The sequence below is a fragment of the Xyrauchen texanus genome, chromosome 1, assembly GCF_025860055.1.
Source record: "Xyrauchen texanus isolate HMW12.3.18 chromosome 1, RBS_HiC_50CHRs, whole genome shotgun sequence".
NCBI classification, from domain to species: domain Eukaryota; kingdom Metazoa; phylum Chordata; class Actinopteri; order Cypriniformes; family Catostomidae; genus Xyrauchen; species Xyrauchen texanus.
The window spans coordinates 11,375,766-11,385,993 of NC_068276.1; positions in this window are offsets into that span (position 1 = coordinate 11,375,766).

Consider the following 10,228-nt stretch of genomic DNA (forward strand, 5'->3'; position numbering starts at 1 on the left):
GAGAGGGACAGCCGTACCTCCAACCTCTCCTGCACAAAGGAAAGCACTGAGCTGACTGTGTATCTCTGGGGTCTTCGAAGAACACCACTTAGCAAACAGGTGCCACTTCAGGTCAACAGGCACCTCATTAAGGGGGTCCTGGCCTGAGTGACCGTGTCTACCACCATGAGTGGTAGGCCACTTAAGTCTTCCGCATCTCATCCAAGGGCCAGACATAGAGATTCCAGAGGTCCGGTCGTGGGTGCCAGATGGTGCCACATCCCTAAGAAGGCCCTTCCTCAGGGGAATTTGTCAAGGGGGGCTGTCATGAGGAGCCTGAGGTCCGAGAACCAAGTCCGGGGGAGGGCCATTAAGGGGCTAGTAGAAGGATCTTCTCCTTGTCCTCCCTGACAAGTGCAAGAAGGCTCACTGGGGGAAAATGCACACTTGCGTAGCCCCAGGGGACAGCTGTGCACCAGGGCATCTGTGCAGAGGAGAGCCTCGGTCAGAGAGTACCAGAGTGGACAGTGGGAGTATTCTGGGGAAGAAAGGTACGGGGGTGTGGCGTGTCCATGAGTGGCCCTTGGAGGCCCGGGTCCAATCATCGGGCCGAGAGGGTTCAGGGGGGAGCAGAAGATCCAACTCCATCCCGACACTCGCAGCCACCCGGGCAAGCAAGGCCGTCAGCTGTGCATGGTGACAGACTGAAACAACCCACTCTCCGATGCTGCAATCAAAAGCTCATCCACTTTGCGAGTCGTGAACGCGACTGCGATCCCACTCTGAGACGAGTCGACGGTCACATCATGGAACTCACTGGGGCAAACAAGCGTGCTGGGGAATGGGAGGTCCGTGGGGGATTTCCTGGCGGAGAAGCTCCCAGTGAATTCCCAAATCGCCCCCAGTGCTAACCGACACCCCCTCATACCCGCGGGTAGGAGGACTTTGTCGGGGAGCCACTGGAGTGGCATTCTTACTAACGAGAGAAAGCCGCAACTGCAACGTTGCCAAAATCATGCCCTCGGAGTGAGAGCACGACCCGTCCACAAGCACTGTCCCCAGGAAAATACACACAAATGCAACCAGGAAAATACACACAAATGAAAAGGCGTCTTGCAAAAGATGCTTTCGTTTGCGCCACACTTTTAGAGGAAAATCTACTCTTTTTATTTGTGTGTGTATATATATATATATATATATATATATTAGGGTTGTCAATTTAACGCGTTAATAACGTGCGATTAATCTTACAAAAAATTTACACAATTAATCGCAATACTTTCCTGATAAATTCCTGAGAAATGCAAGCTTGTACTACCACCTGTTTACTCCAGAGGGAAGTAAGTGAAATTTCAGCTGTGTGATCAACACACAGTTTATTACAGTGAACAAAACATTAACAACCCTTCAGTGGACACACAACACAAACACGTGTTACGTTCTTGCGTTCAAAACACTTGAAGGAGCACAAATGCGAACTAAGGTATCTCAAGATGTGTTTAAAGATTGAGTATTAAACTATATTTAACTTGACACCATGACCTAAACATTTTATTTTTATGACGCAACACACCCGAGACGCGACACAAGCATGTCTGATGCAGGTCGTATGGACTTTACCTCACAAATATTTAATTACCAACAAGGTTAAGGAGGTGTCCTTTAAACTGTTATACCATTTTTACACAGTCAATCTTTATTTAAGAAACATGCTCTCTGAAATAGATCCACTTTGCTCCTTCTGTAATGCTGTAGATGAATCTGCCCCTCACCTTTTTTGTGAATGTATCCACGCTGTAGTATTTTGGAGAACATTTTGTTCGTTTGTACGTACCTCTATTTTAACTAGTTTTTCTTTACTTTATAAAGACGTTTTATTTGGTTTTCACAATTTTGATAACTTCAGTAAATATTTTCTGATTAATCTGTTTATTTTTCTTGCCAAGTTTTTTATACATAAGTGTACATTTATGTCTATAAAGCCCCTATTTGCACTTTTTTGTAGTAAGACTTGAAATATTATTTAAATACTCTTTGTACCTCCAACAACTCCAAAGTATTGAAAACCATTGCACTATGTAATGAATATAACTTATTGGCATTATTGTAAAATATATCTGTAGTATTGTGTACTATGTATACCCCTGGCTTGTTTCTAAAAAAAAGTATATGTCTGACGCAAGTGTACATTAACGGGTCCTTAAACAAGCCCTCATAATAAATCTCCAACTGATTGACAAATTCACTTGTAAAATGGATTGCTGTGAACTGTATGCCAATGATTGGATTATGATCAATAATATGGTAGTAAACAATACATTGTATTCTAAAGCCGCTTTTTGTATGGAATTATCAATGATTAACTCTTTTACCACAAGAATGTAATGCATTTTAATTATCTGAATATTTTGAATTTATATATATATATATAATTTTCTTAATATTTAAAGATAACTATGTATAATTATACATTGATATAAATATGTATAATCATTACATATTGAATTATTATTATATAAGGTGCTTTCTCAGCAAATATTTGTATATGCAATTAATCGCGATTAATTAATCGGGACACCATGTAATTAATTTGATTAAAAATTGTAATCAATTGACAGCCCTATTTTAAACATTTCATGGTAAACACTTGAAGAGTCCTAAGCTTTAAAAAGGAAATTCCAAGTGAAACAAAGGATTTAATTTTCACCCTCACTAAAGAAGATAGTCTGCATCAATACACAAAATATACCAAAAGCTTTTGTGGATCTTTATTAAAATCTGAAAAATACAAAGTATTAATATTTTTTTTATATAAAGGAAATATGAATCCTATCAAAAATATCCTGTGGTCTGTGAATGAAGTATTTGTTTTTATATGAGCCATGAAACCCCTATTATGAGTCCATGGTCATTCACACAAGAAATACATCAAAAGGACTATACAACCAGATATATGGCCTGCATTCTTAGAAGACGGGGAAGAAATAAAGACAGCACCATAGTAAAGTGGATTTGTATAAAATGTAATAGAAAAAAAAAATAGAGAAATTGAGGCATGTGAAAGGAAATATGTGCTTTTTTGGTTCCTATAGCTGACACAAAATTGTTATGGCCACTTATATTCTCCAGTGTTCTGTCCCGAAGGGCTTTGGCCAAGCCTGGCACCAATCACATTTCTGTTGTGAATCTTATATTGCCATGTGTTATGTCACTGGGTGCATGCTAAGGATACTTTGTGACAATCGTCTCAAGAACAGACTGAAATAAGCCTACAGAAACAAGAGCAGAGAGAACAGAAAACAGTCAAAGATATATTTTAGGAGCTACTCCTTCGACTATGACTTTGATGTAAAAACAATTAATCTGGATCTCCCGTGGATGGCCTTTAAAGGAATAGCTCACCAAACAAATTATTCATCATTTACTCACCCCCATGTTAATCCAAACCCATATCACTTCCCTTCTTCCATGAAACACAAAAGATGTTATTCCAATGGCAAAGCTTTTGTTTTCCAAACAAGGAAAGTGGATGAAGATTGGTACAGCTGAACTCTCCTGTAATAGAAAAAAAAGAAATCCATTGAAAAAGAAAACATACAAATATAATTTAGGTAGTCCATGTGACTTTTGTCAAGCATGTGATAAAGAGTGATGCATTTTCTCCACCTTGAGACAAGTTAGCTCTTGGAATGTATTAATGGGGACATATAATGGAAAAAAGGGTTCCCTTTACAAAAAGCTTCACTACGATGTTGCGCTGCTAAGCGCTACGGGGAACAGCTCTAGCTGTGAGCCGAGCTGAATAATGTGTGGAACACGTCAATGAACATTGACCGGAATTTATAGCCTCGGCTGATGTAATCATTAGATGCACCTGAGGCCAGGCTATAAATGGATACGTCACCAGGTGTCTTCAGAAAATCTTTTTTCAGAGCGATTCTGTTTCTGTGTGTTTCACACACCTGTCAAAACTTTCTTTCCTCTGTTAGGAGATAGAATCAGTTAGGCAGTGTGCAGTGAAAGTTGTTCTATTTTTCTATTCTGTTTAGAAAATATTATATATATATATTTCTAAAAAAAAAAAAGAGAGAATGACTGAAAGCCATAAGCGGTGCATGTTCCCTCTTCTCGCTCTATAGCTGAAGACGGCACACATCAGTTTTGCTGTTTGTTTGGGGGTAAGAGCACGCTGCTCTTCGCGTTGCAGCAGGGCGGGTGCGAGCACTGCGATTTGCTTTAACAGGCAGAGTGCGTCGTGCTCGCCTTGCTTGCTTCCGGGAGTCAGCACTCACGAAAAGATCGTTCCTGGGGCTCGTGCATGGATTTGGCTGAGGAGCAAGAGACGCAGCTGGTCCTTCACATGATCTCGAAGCGCGTTCCGACGCTTCTTCGGATCATGAGGTGGATCGCGATTCTCTTCCCGCCTCCGAGCTTTCCGTCCGCGATAAAAAATCTACGGAGGAATTCCTCGATGTTGTTACTCGTGCGGTTGCCAGATTGGACTGGCCACGTGAAAAAGAGACCCCCAAACGCTCCAAATTAGGGGATAGATTTTATCTTCCAGTCTAAGAAAGGGAACGCCTCATGGGTCCCTTCCCTTTCTTTGATAACCTCCATGAATAGCTTTTTCACTCATGGAAGAACCCCTAAAAAAATAAAAAATAATATATATATATATATATATATATATATATATATATATATATATATATATAATATATATATATTTTCTTCCCGTGTTCACATACCCTCGACGTCATTATATTCGACTATCGTGGGTGCTGAGGCACGGGGGTATTCAGTGATGCCGCCGGTCGAAGAGACGCTTGCGGGCTATCTCTCGCCAGGCTCGGCATCGTCACTTAAGAAGCCCTCTCTCCCCTCAAAGCCTTGTAGGACAACCTCCACTTTAGTGGGAAGGGCTTATCAAGCAGCAGCAGGTCAGGCTGGTGCTGCTCTGCACACTATGCTGTTTTTCAGGCGTACCAGGCTGACCTCCTGGACGACCTGAGTGTGGGTTCTGCGCTTGACGAGCAAGCCTCAGACCCACCTCGGTCCTGACTGAAGGGAGGCTCAAAAGCAAAGCGTGGCGAGTCGTGCTCCTCCTCCCAGGGATTGGGGACAGTCTCGCCGCCCTCACCAGCCCCCGAAGCAAGACCTCAGGACTATAAATTCTAGTAAGAGAAAACCCTGACGATCTTGCGCCTAGATTAGGGGTAGCTCCCTCGGGACGGGCGCGTGCTTCACTTCACCCCTCTCGGTACCCCCTCGAAGCCCCTCCATTCCCGCCACCTCTTGGTGTTTCGGGTTGCAGAGGCTTCCGTCAAAATTGGGTGTTTTCGCTGTTCCTGCATTTTATTCAGGACGCGAAACACCCGACAACCCCTCAACAGGAAGTGTTAAAATATAATACCCATCTCAGAGATCCTGGCAGCGTGGAAACTTCTGCCGGATATATTCTTTTCTGTTTATAAAATGTTAAACACAATCATATATATAAACTGGGAAAGTAGAGTAGACTGCATTTAGCATTTAAGGTATAAATGATAAATATATCAGCTGTTAGAAAGAGTATTCCAGCAAGAGATTTCCTTCCAGTTCTGTTCTCTCTATTGTAAATTAAATTAGTCAGACTACTGACAATCTCATCCTCTGTCTTTTAATGGCTATTGGAGCCCCAGCCCCAGTTGTCTAAATAGTTAGGCTGATTGGATTAGCATCTCTGTATCTGAATAGTTATGCTGATTGGATTAGGACTGGTAACAATCTAGAGTCTAGGGTGGGTTTCCTATGCCTGTATACATCATTTGCATGCTTTAAAGTTATCACCTGGGTGCTTTGTGTCTATCTCTAAGCACTGCCCTCTAAATGCATGTATAAATTACAATGTAAAGTTCCCTTAGTTAGATGTTGGTCCCTGCAGCTGCTGACAGCACGAATTTCTCAATAAAGAATCCTGCTTGAAGATACAACCGAGTCTCCTGGTCTTACCTTCTGAGTTTCCCACTCTCTAGAAGGATAAAAAGTTTACAACAGTTTTGGTGCCGTGACCTGGATAGAGCTACTCACCTGAATCCAGATTGAAACTTCAAGCTCAACAAAGATCTGACTGCATTCCAGCCTGAATCTTTCTTACAACCAAACTTTGGTGAGTGCTACTCTATCCAAAAGAACCTTTAAGACCAGTACAAATCCTCTGCGCCATCAGAGAAGGGTTAACGGACAGCTGTAGGTTTGGTTAACTAAGTTATCCTCTAAAATTGTCTTTTTAGAGAAGATTAGCATTACGTGTTAATATTGGTTACCCTCTGTTGTTTTCAGGCAGGGAAGATTAGCATAAAAGGCTAATATTTTATTTATCCTCTGTATCTGCAGAGAAGAATATTTGTTACCCTCTGTTTTTAGACAGAGAAGATTAGCATAAAGTGCTAGTAATTTGTGTTATCCTTTGCTTGGGTCAAAGAAGGTTAACAATAGTTGAACTGTGTTAACAAGTGTACCCTCTGTTGATCAGAGACGTTTTAGTGTTTGTTTGTGTGATAACAGAACAAAGAAAATCCACAAAATGTTTAAGAAAAGTGCTAGACTAATCCCCACAACTGAAAAAGGTGGTCTTGCGACTCCTTTGTGGTCAGATAGTGAATTCAAAACACAGTTAGGAGAACAACTGAACCTAATTGTCACTGAGAATGTTAGACAAGAACTAACTAAGAAATATGAGATTCATCCAGACAAGACTTGGTCAGTAGATGAGTGTAAAAAGGTACTAGGAGCAAGTATTCGCAAGAACAATGTGAAAGGCATTATCTGCTGCCACAGAGAATTTTGTTTAGCACTTGCTACACAACAGTCTAAGCATAACTCAGAGCTAGAGAAAGAGAACAAAGAGCTCCGTGCTAGAGTATCCTCTTTAACCAAGAAATTGAACCACAACAAAGCTGCAGAAAAAACTGTTGTAGAAGAAGTTAATCAGCCGGATAACATTTTCCCTGACTTACAAAATTTCTTTGAAACAGATGTAGCTCTCCAATCCGTAACTGCTGTGCCTGTAAATTCAGTCAATGTGTGTGGTGCTAGGAGACGATCTCAGGGAATTGAGGGAACTGAAAGTGTTTCTACCAACTCTTCTGTTGTCCAAATACAAACAGTCACAAAAGCGCTTGGACCTAAAGATATAGAGAGACTATCCCAGAGCTTACCCTCAGCACGCACACAGTTTTCTGAATTTAGAAGAGCATTGATCAACAAAATGCGTCTATATGGCATGTCGTTTACAGAAGTCACACAGTTAATGTCACAAATTTTGACTGAATCTGAATTCAACAGTTTTGAATCTGCAGTGACTTCTGAACTACAGCATGCCAGTAGAAGCGATATAAGAGAAGGTGTTTTGAAAATTCTAAAGAATATCATGGGACCCAAAATAGACTGGTCAAGAATCACTAGCTGTGTACAAAAGAAAGAATAAACTGTGAGTGAATACACTGAAAGGTTTTGTCAGTCAGCTGTAACTTACAGTGGAATTGTTGATAATTCTGAAAGTGTGTTAGATGACAAGGGACCCCTAGTCCGCATCTGGACAGATGGCCTTTTAGCTGAGTACAGAAGAGCCTTGCCATTCCTAGATCTCACTTGGTCTAACAGAACTCTTAGAAGTAACCTAGACAGGTTGGCTACATGGGAAAGAGATGCTGATGTTAAAGCCAAAGTGAGAGTAGCAGCAGCAGCTACATTTAGCATAGAAAAACAAAAAACAGGTGGTCTAAAAAGAAGGCAAATGCCACTACTGTGGAAAATTAGGACATTGGGAGAAAGAGTGTAGGAAGAAGTTACAAGATGCAAATAGAAATGCTATGCATAATTCTGCTCCTCCCCGCCTGCTTACAACCCTGAAGCAGTTCAGCAAGTGTCCACTGAAACTTTAGGACAGCTCGTTCAGGCTCTTCTAAGAGCACAACAAGACCAGGAAAAAAACTTATTGTTGGGGCTGTGAGTAGCTACCTTTCCCCTGTAATCCATCATAATGACAAAATAATTTTTGTGAAAGGTAGCATACGAGAGAAAGAGATTGATTTTTTGCTTGATACAGGTGCAGAAATTACAGTAATTCCTACAAAATTGGCTAAAAGTTTAGACATCCCGTACAAGAAAACCAAACTTTCTTTAACTGGCGTAATAGGTGAAGATTCTGTTTTGTATGAAACCCCACCCATAGAGGTACAATTTGGCCTGAAAACTCTGACTACAAAACTGCTATGTGCTCCATTAAATACAGGTGCAATTTTAGGCATGGATCTCCTGAGACAAGTACATCTAACTTTAGACATGTCCTCAGAATCTGCTAGCATTAAAATTTGCTCAGCACAAGTTTCTACCAATAATGCAATCCCTCCAGAGTATGCTTTCTTACAGAATCATCCAATTTGGGCTAAAGACAAGGATGATTGTGGTTTGTTGACAGGTGTAGAACCAGTCAAATTGACAGGAACTCCACCTCTGGTCACCAAACAATATCCAATCAATAAGGAAGCTATACAGGGGATCAAACCTATTGTAGAAAAGTTGCTGACGCAAGGAGTGCTAGTTAAAACCAACAGTCCATGTAATTCACCCATATGGCCTATCAAGAAGTCCAATGCAACATGGAGACTTACAATAGACTACAGAGTAGCCAATAAACATATTGATAAAATCACCCCTCTAGTGGCAGATCCTTTTACAATTTGTACTGGCTTGCCATTGGAGTGTAAGATTTTTTCAGTAATTGATATGTCTAATGGATTCTTTTCTGTACCGTTGCACTCTGACAGCCAGCCATGGTTAGCGTTTACAGTTGACTATGAACAATACCAGTGGACACGTTTGCCACAGGGATTTCAAAACTCCCCAACTATATACCATCAGGCTGTCAGACGTGATTTGTGTGACCCAGAATGTCCGGTAAAACAGTCCACTATGATCCAATATGTCAATGATATTTTGATTGCCTCAACAGATCACGAGGTACATCAAACTGAATTGGCAGCATTGTTGGACTATTTGCATAAAAAGGACACAAATGCAGTTTTCACAAAGCTCAAATTGCTAAAAAGCAAGTCATATTTCTGGGTCAAACAATTGGTGCAGGAAATAGATCCATCACACAGGATCGAGCGGCTTCAGTCAAATCCATACCTCCGCCTACTACCATTAAAACACTCCGCTCATTTTTAGGAACAGCAGGTTACTGTAGACCGTGGATTGAAGAATATGCCTCGATTGCTCAGCCTCTCTATGACTTGTTAAAAGGCCATGGTAAAGATTCAGATACTGTTTGTATGGAAGAACTTCACCTCAAAGCGTTCAATGATTTGAAGAGAGCACTATGTCAAGCACCAGCATTGGGAATTGCACAAACTGATAGACCCTTTGTTCTTTATGTCCATGAACATTTAAGCTTCATGACTGCATGTTTAATGCAAGATCATGGGGGCAGTTTACGCCAATTCATTACTATTCTGGTAAACTTGACATAGTCGCTCAAGGTATGGGCCCATGCCTCAGAGCAGTACAGGCAGTTCATCTAGCGCTTCAGGCTTCATCAGGAATGGTGTTAGGACAGACTGTAAACGTAAGATGCCCTCACGCAGTGTCCGCACTAATGAATCAAGCAAAAGTCACTTCTGTCACTTCCTCTCGTTGGGGAAATTGGTTAGCAACTCTCACAGCCCTGAATATAGTTCTACAGCGTGCACCAGTCACGAACCCATCCTCATGTATGATGTCTGCAATGACTGAAGTTTTGTTAGAGGATGAAGGCGAAATGACACATGATTGTGTTACGCTTACATATACATCTACGAGTGAAGTAAAAGAAACTCCCATAGAGAATTCAGAATTTGAGTTGTTTGTTGATGGGTCAGCTCAAGTAATTGAAGGTAACAGACGAGCAGGTTATGCAGTAACGTCCACCACTGAAGTGGTTGCTTTAGGTCGTCTTCCAGATCATTTTTCAGCACAAGCTGCAGAACTAGTAGCCTTAATAAGAGCATGCACACTAGCTTCAGGATCAGTTGCAAATATCTACACAGATTCCAGGTATGCTTTTGGGGTCATTCATGATTTTGGTATCATTTGGCAAACCAGACAGTTTCTAACTTCTGCTGGATCCCTCATTAAGCATGCTGGATTAGTGAAAGATCTAATGTTTGCCATGAAACTTCCAAAGAAATTGGCAGTAATCAAAGTGAAAGCACATCTCACCACTAAT